Source organism: Lissotriton vulgaris, chromosome 6 (assembly GCF_964263255.1).
Source record: "Lissotriton vulgaris chromosome 6, aLisVul1.2, whole genome shotgun sequence".
Taxonomy (NCBI): domain Eukaryota; kingdom Metazoa; phylum Chordata; class Amphibia; order Caudata; family Salamandridae; genus Lissotriton; species Lissotriton vulgaris.
The window spans coordinates 1,888,330,625-1,888,345,434 of record NC_141694.1 but is presented as its reverse complement, the minus strand read 5'-3'; the positions used below and the strand labels follow the sequence as shown (position 1 = coordinate 1,888,345,434).

General features: G+C 46.6%; 1 long non-coding RNA gene across 1 annotated transcript in view; it reads left to right on the top strand.

Moving 5' to 3' along the window:
• The first annotated feature begins 14,488 nt into the window (after positions 1–14,488).
• Positions 14,489–14,810, top strand: part of LOC147709783 (uncharacterized) — a 38,501-nt gene continuing 38,179 nt past the window's right edge. Inside the window, exon 1 of the long non-coding RNA XR_015296731.1 lies at positions 14,489–14,574. This is a non-coding gene — a long non-coding RNA (uncharacterized LOC147709783). The remainder of the gene's footprint in view (positions 14,575–14,810) is intronic.

Sequence of the window (14,810 nt, the reverse complement as noted above, 5' to 3'; positions counted from 1 at the left end):
CTAACTTAGCAATGTCGAGAATGACCCTAACGACCATATAACAGCTCGCTCAGCCACCTCTCCACATTATAGGCAGGGGAGGCTAAAATAGCATTACAAATCCCAACTCCCTCTGCTTTCTAGTTTTCTTTGAACCAGTACTGTGAAACAGTGACTTTTAATGTTCCTTCTTTATTGTACTCTACCTGTCTTCTATGCCGATTCACTTGTTGTGTCAATCTTACTTCGCTGTTCCATAAACCTGCCGGTGCTTCAAAAAGGGGTTGTTCGAGTCACCATCATCTACTGTTTCATTGTTGGGAACCAATTTAATTCCTTCACTTGACACCGCCTCGTCCGCTCTCTCAAATGCGTCTTTCATCATTTCCGAATAAACTAAAACTTTTGTGTCCTCCTTCCCTGCTTTACTTTTAGTAAAACCTACTATCCTTATATCCCTTGATGCCAATGGTTTCAGACTAGAACATTTAGCTAGGGAGAACAATAACTGTGTGCAGTGTATGGGGAATTAACTTCCTCGTTACCTCAAATTAGCTTCCAGGTTGACTCCTCAGTGGCCTCACTTACCTCCAAGAAGCTGATAGATTTATTATTAGCTGTTGCTTACATTTAATAACATCCATTTGGAAACAGGCTCATGATGTTAGCTTTCGATCTTGGTGGAACGCTATAGGTTTTCATCATAGATTAGACCGTAACTATGTCTCACCTGTACTGTGCTGGGTCTAGTGGCTCAGTGGACTAGTGCATCCACTGCAGCAGCCTGCTTCTGACCTCATGGTCTCAGGTTCAAATCCAGGAGGGTCCACTCAGCCTTCCATTCATGTGAGGTCGATAAAATGAGTACCATTTAGTTGGGTAGCAATCAGCATCTGTTATTCAGCACCAAGATACCTATGGGTGAACGTGTTATGTTGGCTAAGCAGAGAGATCTGTTATGGCTTCCACTTCCTCCTTATTCATTCCTCTCTAGTTCACTTGTAAATAAAACCATTACTGTGTCTGCTGAAGTAAGAAAGCCCCCTTTAACTCACTCATCTGCCGTTTTATATATTATTATTTTACAGTATACAAATATGTATAAGTAATATTTGCTTTTCTCTTTTTCATAATGTCTAGAGTTTCTATTGTTATTAGCTTTTTAACCTTTATTGCATAGTTATATATATTCTTATTCTTCCCACCTTTCTCTGCCCATATGCACCTTATACATTTACATGTTTTGCAGCGTAACATGTATTTTTCACCATACTCATATATTTCAATAGGATTATACTTGCTATGTATTGGATTTTATATTTATTACTCCTGTCCTATTTGATTATCTTTGAATTTGTCAATTATTATGTTTTTTTTTTTTGATTTCAAAGTATTTTATTACATTTTTAAATACAATTATCATCGCTTTACCATTACAGGGTATCAGCCCAAACTGGCTCTTTGCCAAGGATACAGGTAAGTGGTATAGATGTTTGGCTGTTCCCCTTTCCACTGTCTTGCTAGGAGAATAAGAGTGGATGAAAGGGAAAAGAAAGAGAATAGAAGAGAGAAGGGAGGAGATAGTATACAAGAAGATTACTTTAGTCGTGGGTCTTTTCTGGGCCTGTGCGGATATGCTTTGTGGGCAGGCGCCCTTCTTCAGCTGAGTTCACGGGAGTTCGTAGGGGTCCAGGGACTCGTCCAGTGATGCCCACATTCCCAGAACCCTTTAATTTTTGGACAGTAGAAGATGAGGTGTGCTAGGTCCCCCTTTTCCTTGTCGCAGTTCCAGCACAGGTCTTTTCCCCATGAGGCCTAGGGCTGATAGGCGAGCTGGGGTCTTTTCATTGTTCTAAATCAACCCGAATTAACACAAAACAAAAATGAGTTTCTGTTCTAGTGGGATATTTCCACGTTGTAATATAGCGAGAATCCTATACCTCCCATTGTACACTAGCGCCATCTTGTGGCCTTTGATAAACAGTTCTCAGAGTTTAGCTTTTACATGTCCCAGCTAAGTGAGAAATTGGAACTACACAATTTTATCCCACTTCAGGACATGGTTCAACACACAGTTTCATCTCATCAGCTGTGGAGGCTCTCCCAAGTGTAACTCTTTTGCGTGACAATCTCGGGTAATCTGGGAAAATTACCGAAAGTGTGTTATTCTAACGTGAGATGTGTGGCGCTTGACAGGGTTTTAAATATTATATCCCTAAGATCATAGGGGTTGTGAAAGATCCAAGCGTCATACAAAAAACAGTGCAGCACATGTGCCATGCACATTCAGCGGAAGAGTGGCACAGGTGTGGCATGAAGCTGGTGATGTATTTATGAGCACTAGTGTAGTAGCGCACTTTCATTTACAGAAAGCACATTTTCTGTTGAAATAATGTGTGGAAATTGTGTTTCATGAAAATTAATAATTTGCGCATCACCAAGTAAAGTTGTTGATTCTAAGAAAATCTGTGTTTCAATCACATTGCAGAATTACAAAAAACATGTTTAATTTGTGGTTTCCTAATTGCTGATATAATTTAAAATATGTGTAATTACTGTAATGATTACCTACAAATAGTAGGTGCAATCCCGATAGCTGAGCCCAATTAAATTGTGTTGTGTTGGACCTGGCTCCTTTTCCAAGGTTATCCCCAAACTTTTTGCCTTCCGGCACCTATTTTCATGACTTCTTTTGTTGTCATTAGGACTCTGGGCACTTTACCACTGCTAATCAGTGCTAAAGTACATGTGCTCTCTCCTATAAACAAGGTATGATTGGTCCTATTTGATTTACTTGTGAGTCCCTTGTAAAATGGTATACCATATACTGAGGGCCTGCAAATTAAATGCTACTAGTGGGCCTGCAACACTGCTTATGCCACCCACAAATGTAGCCTTTCAAACCTGACTCAGGCCTGCCACTGCAGGGCCTGTGTGTGCAGTTTACGAACACTGTGGCCTGGCATTTAAAACTTCTTTTCAAACCTTTTTTACACATAGGTCACCTCTAAGGTAAGCCCTAGGTCACCCCCGAGAAGGGGGTGGTCAACATAAAAGAACATGTGCCTTTATGTGTGGCATGTCCTGGTAAAGATAAACAATCAATTCTCTCACTGATGTGAGACCTACTCCTCTCATTTGTTAACAATGGGAATTCCCTTATTGATTTTTTTATCGTAGCTCCTGATCGGAAGGGAGTAGTATTGCCATGCTTGGTACGTTTAGAATGGTGGTGATAAAATCTGGTTACTGGTGCTGTTAGATTTTACATTACTATTTTAGAAATGCCACTTTTAGAAAGTAGCCAATTCTCTGTGCATATCGCTCTTTGTGCTTTGAAGCCCGACTCCAATACGCAGCTACGGCTGGGTGACAGCTACATGTGGTGTATACTTTCCAGACAGCCACAACACAGGAAGGGCAAGGTGTGACAGGGTTACATCTGCATTCACCATCATACTGATGGTCTCCCTGGGCTGGGAGAGAGAGAGGTTGTTCACACTTTACATTTCAAGAGGTTGTGTCCTGCCCTCACACAAAGGGCTGATTTACCCCTATTGATCTTCTGGGGCCAGGGCTGAGCTGAAAGTGATTGTTGTGCACACCCAAGGGGTCCTTTGAAGTCACCACTTCATCAAAGATGTTTTTGAGTATAAGTACTGGGGCTCTGACCCCATGTTTTGTAGACACTGTGTGGACTGCTGGCTTTACAAACTGCACATTGCCAGAGGACAGCTGTACTGCCAGGAGGAACCACCACTTGCACTACTTGCTTTGTTGTGCTGCCCTGCTTGCTGCTGAGCTGCAAGAGGGACTGCCACTCTACTACAAGTCACTGTGTGCGCTGGCCTACCTGCTCCTCTTTGTGCCCTAAGTGTTCTCCCACGAAATATTGTCTTTCCCGCTGTTCTCAGAGTTTCAGGCCGGAAAAAACGTGCACCATTGCTATTGCTTTTGGACTTGGAGTCTGTCAATTAAACGAATCATCAAAACCCACCAGAGCTCTACCCTGCCCGAGCACCGTGCTTTGTGCTACCTGGAATTCATGCGCTCTGGCCTGATTGACAATGTGTTTTGAGGAGCACGAGCTTACATGAGGACCGAGAGTCCTGGGAGGTGAAACTGACTCAATAGCACCATAAAATACCCACCAGCGCGGCCCACTCTGTGACGACTAGCCTTACGGGTGGGGGTAAAGTTAATGCTGCCCGATTGCCAGGTGGGTGTATCGCTCAGTTTGTATTTCACCCAAAAGAAATGGACCTGTGCACTGGGTCCCGATGACAGTCACCTCATAGGGACCGAGCACAACACATCTCCCACATGACCTTAGGTCATGGTCTGTAAGATACATGTTGTTTTTGATTCTTGCGTTGTATAGGATTACATTTGTGGTGTATTCATTGTGTTTCTGTGTGAGTGTGATGCACTTTAGAATTGCCTCTGATGATAATCCAGCCTGCTCTGCACCAGCCCACCGGAGGGTGAGCACAGATTATTTTCGGTTTGTAAGAGTGGTGGGTTAAGCAGTGCTTAATTTGTGCCAGTGCTTTTCGGTGCTTAGCACCTGCACTTATTAATCAGGGCCGGGTCTACACTGCCACTGCCAACTCCTCGCATCAATGACTCGGCTGCACTGACTGCATGTGCAGTCAAAATTCGAAGTAAATATAATTACCTGAGTCACTGCTGTGTTTTTCAAACACGGTTACAGTCTCCCGAGAATGTTGCTGTGCTGAGAGCGTCGATAATAAATCCTCCTTATCCATGCAAATTTGCTTTCGGTTCAGTGCTACGGTGGGCAGGCCACTGATGGGGCAGTATCTGATCTCGTGGGGGTTGGGGCGGCGGCGGCCTGCGTAACTTATTTTTTTTCAATTGAATTCCAAGCCCCGGCGCATGCGCACCGCCACCGCGTGAGAGAACCAGTTGAGCGCGACTTCAACGCAGGCGCTGCTATTTGAAGCAGCAGATCTCTTAATGTAGGCAGCGCCACCAGTAAAGTCAACCAGGAAGTAAAGAATACATGAACTCTGCTTTTTCTTGAGCGCAGTGACGATTTCAAAACAGACCTGGTATAAAGCTACACCCGAGCAATGCCACCGGCGTCGGGTGGGGGGGCACTAGTCAGGTCAGGGTGCTGGAAGGGCAGGGCCTGCCCTTAACCCCTTCCCGTCTGATAATGTTAGGCGTGCTTGGCTTAAATTAAATGAAATGCTTTCTTCCTGAATCTGGATATTTCTATCCTACGTCATCAAGCCTCGTGGCTCAGTTTGTTTGCGCGCGCAGTGGCGGTTCCTGCTGTGCGAACTTGTGCCAGTCCCCAGCTCTCTCTGAGCCGCTCGGGATTCATAGCGCTTTTCTGCTCGGCGTTTCCATGCCCTTTCTGCTGCCCTTGTCCCAGTGGAGCCTTATGAACTTCGCTCTTATAGCTCCTCGAAGGCTGTATCCCAGTCACTCCTTTTCTCCTCAGTCAATTAGTGCAAAGATGGTCACAGATCTCAAGAGGCCTTCGCTGCGGCCTCAAACAAGTAAACCCCGGCAGAACAAGGGCGAGAAACACATATAAGGGGGGAGCCGGTGAGATTTTAGAAACAACCTGTGGAAAGGACGGTAGTCACTTAGAGGTAGAAAACAAAGCACCATAGCTCGAAAAGGAATTCATGTCAACCAATGGGCAAAGTAGAAAACATTGTATACGTTTCCGTTGAGAGGTACATCTCGACTTTGTTAACTTGTGTCAAAATAAACTAGGGGTATTTCCATCACAGCCATGCAACTGAACAATGCTTCATGTTTTGGGCTCATGGTATCCTGTGAGCTTAGCATTTTGTTGACAGCAACAGAGTAAAGTAGATTATTGATGACTGGGAATACACAACTGCCTATTTACAAGGTGGGCGTTATATTATGATCTCTATGGAAACGGCTTCCAAGAAACTTTCAAAGTAAGTCAGGGATTACCATAACCTGAATCATTTTCTCTTGGCAAATTTTGGAGGGTCAAACCAGCCGAAATGTACAGCCCGAAATCTGCAGTGAATGTTGTTATATGCAGAATTCAGTGACGGAATGTGACTCTGAGAGTAACTCCTACTTTCAGAGGAAAACTTAGAGTTTAAAACATTGACCTCACCTCACTAGTACTACCGCCTGGAAATCCGTCATTTATCATGAGCTGTACATTGCATTTAATTTCCCCTCACCACTCGATCAGGGCCAAAGAATCACCCTCTGGCTGTTGTGCTTCTGTTGTTCCCTTGTCTCTAGCTATGGAGTTCAGTTGCGGTCTGCAATATTACATTTTAAGAATGTATAATTCCATAACTATGTTGATATCATGCGCTTCAGCTAAATGAGCCAGAATCATACTAGCAAATATGAACTTCAATAAATGACTTTCACTACCTGCCAAGTACATTTCTATAACAAACTTAAAATCTGTCTGCCAAAATTAAGATTATGGAGGTGGTAACATTTAATCTGACTTTCATCAATGGGCTTCAGCACGTCCTCAGCTCATGTTGTCAAGAAAAGTAGTGCCTTTTGATTGTAGTGAGAACATAAAAAGCAATTTCTCCATGAATTCTTGGTCGTTTTATTTGCATAAATCCTGAAATGTCTTGTGATTTGGGGTGCGGAGTCTGGTGGGGTGCTTCCCACCCAGAGGTGGAGTGAAGGCCTCAGCAAAGAAGGTCTGCGGTGTATTGTCCTCCCACAAAGTGTGTGTGTGTTTTAAATAAAACCTCCCAATGCCCTGCTGTCATGAAATTCAGAAATTAGGAAGGATCTCCGGAATCCGAGCAGAGGTTGAGGCCGGTTTTGTAGGATATGTGAAACACAAAAATTGCCTGGTTTGGTGCCCATATATTTCCAAGACACACCACATATGTTTGTGCTCCTTCTTCTGGATTTGTTTAGTTTCCACAGTAGTGGAGAGCTACCAATTTCAATTTGAAGCTACAGGGCACATTCATTTATTCTTAACATTCCCCTTGAAGATGTGAGTAACAAAATCGGTAGCCCTACAAAATCCCAACTATGCAAATATTTGCCACATATTATATCAAAATATCTATCAGCTGATCTAGTTGGTGCAAATTGTGGAAAACAGACAGTTGGTATACTCTTTACAAGGCATTACATAATTTAGATGTTGATTGCAGAAGCCCTTGTAGGGTTAAAAGGCCTATTTCACTATATCCAGTACAGTCATGTTCCACCATTTCTGACAGACAAGTTTTGTCATTATGCCCATCAAGATCCTTGAGGTCTGTAAAAACATTTTAATGGGTTATACCCGGAAACTGCAATAAATGTATGGTGGTTGCCTTTCACTCTGGTCAACCCTGAATGTGGAGTATAAAAAGATAGGCAAATGAAATGGCCTCATGTGTGGGTTGGCTTGGGCAAGAGGTGCTTTCACGGAGGATATGCTTTATTGACCATCAGGACTCTGTGTGGTGTGACATCCCTGAAATGAGGGGCAACATGTGCACAAATACTTACCTACTTGGTAAGTATTGACACATACCAGGCAAACCTCATAAGGTCGATGGAGCACTGATCTTGTCTTGTAGAATTTAGACAAAAGTCTCCAAGACCTCATTGAGCTACATCTGAAACATTCCACTTGTCTGGGAAAGAGGTTGCAAGGGAACATGCCAAGATCATATAGCTGACACAGGCCTTTACTGAAAGGAGCACACTGTAAGCTGCAGTGCTAAGTCATACACCTCCGAAAACTTGTGATGAACAACCACATGCATAACCTAATAACCCTTCCAACGCACCTGCCCCTGTTCACAACCTGATCCTGGCCCATCAGCCCCTGCCTCTTAAACACATAATAGATTAGTTCCTATCATCAAGCATTACATCTCTTCAATGTTTACACCCACCTAAATGTACATTGCACCCTTAACAACACTCCCTAACACAATACATCTTTTTTACTTACTTCAGGTTAATGTTCTTCATATATTGATACCTGCCCTCCTAGTGCGCCTCCTTGTTTTACTTTTTTCTTTATTCCTCCCACTTTTAAGTAGATGTTCTCAATTTTCCTCCCACTCCCACATTTGCACTTGAGTAAAAGATTTATGTACACAGAGTTCCCTCCACACGTGTTGGAAAAAAATCACATTTAGGGTACAGAATTGCTTAGGCAAAAATCTCTGACTTTGCGAATCACTATTTGATGTATCACAAGGTAGGACTGTTGGAGTAATTTGTAAAGGTCGTAAGGGGCTTTGTGTTTTAAATACACTTTTGATTTACTGTTTTTCAACATTTTTACAGAACAGGGGAACCTGTAATCAAAACCTTACTTGGAGAAGGGCTCCCTTGCTGAAATTAAGATCGGGTATTACATCTGACTTTTAGCAGTGCCAGTTGAGGAAGTGGGTGGAGCCAATAGAGGAAGTGGGTGGGGCCGGGGGAGAGTGGGTGTGGTCTCCTACAAACATTTGAGCACCTGGACTTCAAATTTTACAAATTAAGCACTGGGGTTAAGCCTAGTTAGTATTTCTCAGGGCCCACTGACTGCAGGTCAATTGGCCATGCTGTGGCTTGCTGATGGCCTACGATGCTTGATTCCGGTCCAGGGAAGATATGGCTTGGCAGTTCGGGCTGGACTGTTCCCATGAGGCACAGGCTCAAGGCTGATTTGCATATGGCCATGTCTGAACTGGGGTGGTGTGGTGAGCATACAAAGGATGGATTTAGGCCCAGATCTCTGTACTGGGGTGAATGTATGACATTGTTCTCCATTCTGTCCATCAACTGTTGTTTTTGCATTTGTCACCCAAGCCTCATTTTTCTTCTGGCCCGAGGTCTTTTTGTTTTTTCCTTTCTGAAGCTGCCGTTGATAGTCTATGCAAGTTTCAGACTATACTGCATGGCACACTCTTCCCCTACAGGCAGGGCTTGATTTGTAAAATTAAAATCAAGTGCCAGGGCCTTCGTCAGGAGGCCATGCAGCGTGCACCACCCATTGACCCTGGCGGCGCTGCCAGTGACAGCACCAACACAACTACTAACCCTCACAGAGAGAAAGACAGATACAGACAGAGAGAGAGAGAGAAATATGGAAAGAGAGAAAGAAAGAGAGACAGGCAGAGAGAGATACAGAGAAAAAAGGGGAGTGAAAGAGGTACAGTCAACAGAGAGAGAGAGTGAGATACATTGAGACAAACAGAACACCAGAGAGGGAGAGAGAGAGACAGGCAGGTAGAGAGTTCTGACCGTGGATTCCCCAGCCCCCCTCACCCCCCCAATCCCAGGCTCTGGGGGTTCCCTCTTGGTCCACGCTTTGCAGCTCCTCCCCTGTGTCTTGCTGTACAGTTCATGGCTGCAGCATGTTTTGTGAGTAGCTCAACTCAATATTGGAATTGGAAAAAATTTACTCTAGGAACCCATAAATTGGGGTTAAGGTGTGGCAGGGGAAAGGAAGTGAAGTCATGAGGGGTTGGGGTTAAAAACAAGAGCATCACAGTCAGCAAAGGATTTTTTTTTTAATCTGGTGGAAAGAAATTGACAACTAGGACAAATGTGACCGCAAATCTGGGGAGAGTAAGTCATTGGTCTCAGAGAGGATACATTGTAAAATATCTTACAGGGTTCAGACACCTGCTGCAGAGATCTGTGTGTGCCGAGCAAGTTACCATGAGCAACAGGGTCAAGACTGGTTTGCATATCGGGTCCAAACTGGAATGACGTGGTGAGCAAAGAACAATGGATTAACCCAGACCTCTGTCCTGGGGGTGAATGTTTCTCAATGTTCAGCATCCCGTCCATCATGTCTTTGAGTTGCTTTGTCTTCACCCAACATCTGGAGCCGCATACAGTGGGCCACGTTAACCTGACCGCTCACCTTTGATGCTGTCCCGTGTCTTGCACCAGTCCTCGTCAGGGCACGGTTACACAGGGCACACTGCGTCAGTGGCATGTTTCTATGGCTGTCTTTATCCTGACGGTTCATCTTTGATGCTGTCCCGGTGTCCTGCACAATTCCCTGCCTCCCTTTTCTCTATCATCTTCTGAGGTGCCGCGTCGGCTGTGGTTGGGGATCAGGGCGCAGTGAAGCTTCGGCTCCATCACCTTTATGGGGCGCCACAGGGACAGACTAAAGGCTTTCATCGCCTCCTCTGACTCCGATCTGGTACTCGCAGGTCATCACAAGACAAAATCAGAAACCATCAACACAGCAAGAAGAGTTACCATGAACAGCAGTGCGGTGGGTCCAAGGGGTGCCTAGATAGACAAGGAGGGTGATAGTGAGAGAGAATGGAAAAACAAAAAGAAGTGTGTTGTAATCTTCTTACATACATTTGTTTATTAGTGGTATATTCTGCACACCCCTATGTACCCTTACCTTATGGTATCTTCCAGTGGAGCTTGCTTTGGAATGTTGAGATTCCACAGGCAGTCCGGAGAGCGGGTGACAGAATAAAGGTTGTGCTTACCTTTCAACTTGTGTGGAGATTCTTCTTTTCAACAAAGTGTGAGGCAAATGGAATGAGAAAGCAAAGAAAGGAAAGATAATAGAAAGCAAATAAGGAAAGAAAGATGAAAAGACAGAAGAGGAGAATAAAAACATGGAAGGAAAAGAAAGACCGGATTCTATGAAAGGGAGAAGGAAGGGCAAAAGCAAGATGAAAAGAAGAAAGGAGCGAAAAAGTATGTAAGAATAAGAATAGGGAAATATGGAAAGGGGACAAAGTAGGAATATAAAGAAGAACCGACAGAAAGAATGATAGACAAAATTAAAGGACACAAACAGAAATATGGAAAAAAAGAACAAAATGAAACTGGACAGAAGAAAGAATAGAACATATAGCAGAAAGATGGACAGAAAGAAGGACAAGATAAAAGAAGAAAATATGGACAAAAGAAGATTAAAAAGAAAGAACGAATAAAAGAAACGTTAGACAAATTTCTGTCATGCTTTAACATTCAAAATTAAATGCAAATTTCCACCAGAGGATCAATTCTCACTGGCGTCCAGAAGGAAGCCCAGGGCCGCTCACTTTGCTCTGTTAATAAGTGTCATACAAAGTGGCGAGTATTTTATTGTCCTGGCTACTCCATCAGTGTGAGAACCTCCAGGCCTTGATCTGGTATCATATACTTTCCTAAACTTGCATGAACCCATCCATAGGGGTTCTCCCAGCAGGCAGTGGCATCTTAAAGATTTAGGGGGGCCCTGTTCGAACAGCTTTGAGCTTATGATCCAGTTGAGCTCTTTCATGCCCTCTTTGTCCAGGTCACTGACAGTGCACTGTCCAAATTCAAAATCTAAATACATCTGATATTCAGAAATTGTGACGTGTGTTTTCAATATTGTAACATAGCAGTCCCTCAGTAATACTCTGACAATACTCTCTGTGACTCTCCTATTTCTCTTGTGTGAGGTCCTGTTTTGACCTGAAAGAAACTTTTTTATGGCTGTTGCATGAAATATAAACACACATTTCTCTGAAAAATGTCTGTAATAAACACTCACACATCAGCCAAAATAAAGAGAAAGGAAAGGAGCATGGTCCTTAAAACAAGCTTATCAGGGCAAGACTCTAGAACAGAGCTGGCTCTATCAGGGGCCCCTGGAAGGCTGGAGCCCCGGGCCAGAGCACTCGTTGCCCATGTCAAAGGTCTCTGCCAGCAGGAGTGTTACCAGCCCTGACTCTCCCGCTAGCCCACGCCAAAGGTCTCTGCCAGCAGGAGTGTTACCAGCCCTGACTCTCGAGCTTTGCCCACGTCAAAGGTCTCTGCCAGCAGGAGTGTTACCAGCCCTGACTCTCAAGCTTTGCCCATGTCAAAGGTCTCTGCCAGCAGGAGTGTTACCAGCCCTGACTCTCGAGCTTTGCCCATGTCAAAGGTCTCTACCAGCAGGAGTGTAACCAGCCCTGACTCTCAAGCTTTGCCCATGTCAAAGGTCTCTGCCAGCAGGAGTGTTACCAGCCCTGACTCTCGAGCTTTGCCCATGTCAAAGGTCTCTACCAGCAGGAGTGTAACCAGCCCTGACTCTCAAGCTTTGCCCATGTCAAAGGTCTCTGCCAGCAGGAGTGTTACCAGCCCTGACTCTCAAGCTTTGCCCATGTCAAAGGTCTCTGCCAGCAGGAGTGTTACCAGCCCTGACTCTAAAGCTTTGCCCACATCAAAGGTCTCTGCCAGCAGGAGTGTTACCAGCATTGACTCTCGAGCTTTGCCCACGTCAAAGGTCTCTGCCAGCAGGAGTGTTACCAGCCCTGACTCTCGAGCTTTGCCCCTGTCAAAGGTCTCTGCCAGCAGGAGTGTTACCAGCCCTGACTCTCGAGCTTTGCCCCTATCAAAGGTCTCTGCCAGCAGGAGGGTTACCAGCCCTGACTCTTGAGCTTTGCCCTGTCAAAGGTCTCTGCCAGCAGGAGTGTAACCAGCCCTGACTCTCAAGCTTTGCCCCTGTCAAAGGTCTCTGCCAGCAGGAGTGTTACCAGCCCTGACTCTCGAGCTTTGCCCCTATCAAAGGTCTCTGCCAGCAGGAGGGTTACCAGCCCTGACTCTCGAGCTTTGCCCTGTCAAAGGTCTCTGCCAGCAGGAGTGTAACCAGCCCTGACTCTCAAGCTTTGCCCGTGTCAAAGGTCTCTGCCAGCAGGAGTGTTACCAGCCCTGACTCTCAAGCTTTGCCCATGTCAAAGGTCTCTGCCAGCAGGAGTGTTACCAGCCCTGACTCTCAAGCTTTGCCCGTGTCAAAGGTCTCTGCCAGCAGGAGTGTTACCAGCCCTGACTCTCATGCTTTGCCCATGTCAAAGGTCTCTGCCAGCAGGAGTGTTACCAGCCCTGACTCTAAAGCTTTGCCCGTGTCAAAGGTCTCTGCCAGCAGGAGTGTAACCAGCCCTGACTCTCAAGCTTTGCCCGTGTCAAAGGTCTCTGCCAGCAGGAGTGTTACCAGCCCTGACTCTCGAGCTTTGCCCACGTCAAAGGTCTCTGCCAGCAGGAGTGTCACCAGCCCTGACTCTCCCCCTTTGCCCATGTCAAAGGTCTCTGCAAGCAGGAGTGTTACCAGCCCTGACTCTCGAGCTTTGCCCATGTCAAAGGTCTCTGCCAGCAGGAGTGTTACCAGCCCTGACTCTCGAGCTTTGCCCATGTCAAAGGTCTCTGCCAGGAGTGTTACCAGCCCTGACTCTCGAGCTTTGCCCATGTCAAAGGTCTCTCCCAGCAGGAGTGTTACCAGCCCTGACTCTCGAGCTTTGCCCCTGTCAAAGGTCTCTGCCAGCAGGAGTGTTACCAGCCCTGACTCTCAAGCTTTGCCCATGTCAAAGGTCTCTGCCAGCAGGAGTGTAACCAGCCCTGACTCTCAAGCTTTGCCCGTGTCAAAGGTCTCTGCCAGCAGGAGTGTTACCAGCCCTGACTCTCAAGCTTTGCCCGTGTCAAAGGTCTCTGCCAGCAGGAGTGTTACCAGCCCTGACTCTAAAGCTTTGCCCGTGTCAAAGGTCTCTGCCAGCAGGAGTGTAACCAGCCCTGACTCTCAAGCTTTGCCCGTGTCAAAGGTCTCTGCCAGCAGGAGTGTTACCAGCCCTGACTCTCGAGCTTTGCCCACGTCAAAGGTCTCTGCCAGCAGGAGTGTCACCAGCCCTGACTCTCCCCCTTTGCCCATGTCAAAGGTCTCTGCAAGCAGGAGTGTTACCAGCCCTGACTCTCGAGCTTTGCCCATGTCAAAGGTCTCTGCCAGCAGGAGTGTTACCAGCCCTGACTCTCGAGCTTTGCCCATGTCAAAGGTCTCTGCCAGGAGTGTTACCAGCCCTGACTCTCGAGCTTTGCCCATGTCAAAGGTCTCTGCCAGGAGTGTTACCAGCCCTGACTCTCGAGCTTTGCTCACGTCAAAGGTCTCTGCCAGAAGGAGTGTTACCAGCCCTGACTCTCAAGCTTTGCCCATGTCAAGGTCTCTGCCAGCTGGAGTGTTACCAGCCCTGACTCTCGAGCTTTGCTCATGTCAAAGGTCTCTGCCAGCAGGAGTGTTACCAGCCCTGACTCTTGAGCTTTGCCCATGTCAAAGGTCTCTGCCAGCAGGAAAGTTACCAGCCCTGACTCTCGAGCTTTGCCCATGTCAAAGGTCTCTGCCAGCAGGAGTGTTACCAGCCCTGACTCTCAAGCTTTGCCCCTGTCAAAGGTCTCTGCCAGCAGCAGTGTTACCAGCCCTGACTCTCAAGCTTTGCCCATGTCAAAGGTCTCTGCCAGCAGGAGTGTTACCAGCCCTGACTCTCAGCTCATGCTGTGGGGGTGTGTATTACAATGGAACTCTGCCCGCGCGGACACACCCTGCTGTGCTCTGCTGTGCGCTGGAAATGCTGGCACCGGCTCCAGGACGTCAAACACCGGGGCAGGCAAGGACAGGGGGCGGTGACTCTTAATGGGAGGCGGAGTCAGTGGAAGAAACAGGTCCATCCCCCACCCCCCATTGGCCAGCGGTGCGAAACAGACAGGCAGAGGCCTATAAATATGGTGGCTCCACCACTTGGGGTTCAGAGCATCCCTCGGATATCAAGATGAAGAGCGCTGGCTGTTACCTGCTCGCCCTGGCCCTCGTGCTGGGCCCCGTGCTCCAGATGTGCGCAGCTCGTGAGTACAGACTCTGTGTGGCTTCTCCACACACTGCCCAGGGGCGGCTCCTCTGCTATGGTGGAGGAGGATCCCCCACTGCTGATGAGGGAGAGGGTGCGAGCTTCCTTGGGAAGGAGCTGTGTGCAGCTGCAGCAGATGAGGGAGAGGGTGCGAGCTCCCTTGGGAGGGAGCTGTGTGCAGCTGCAGCACATGAGTGAGAGGGTGCGAGCTTCAGTGGCAGGGAGCTGTGTGCT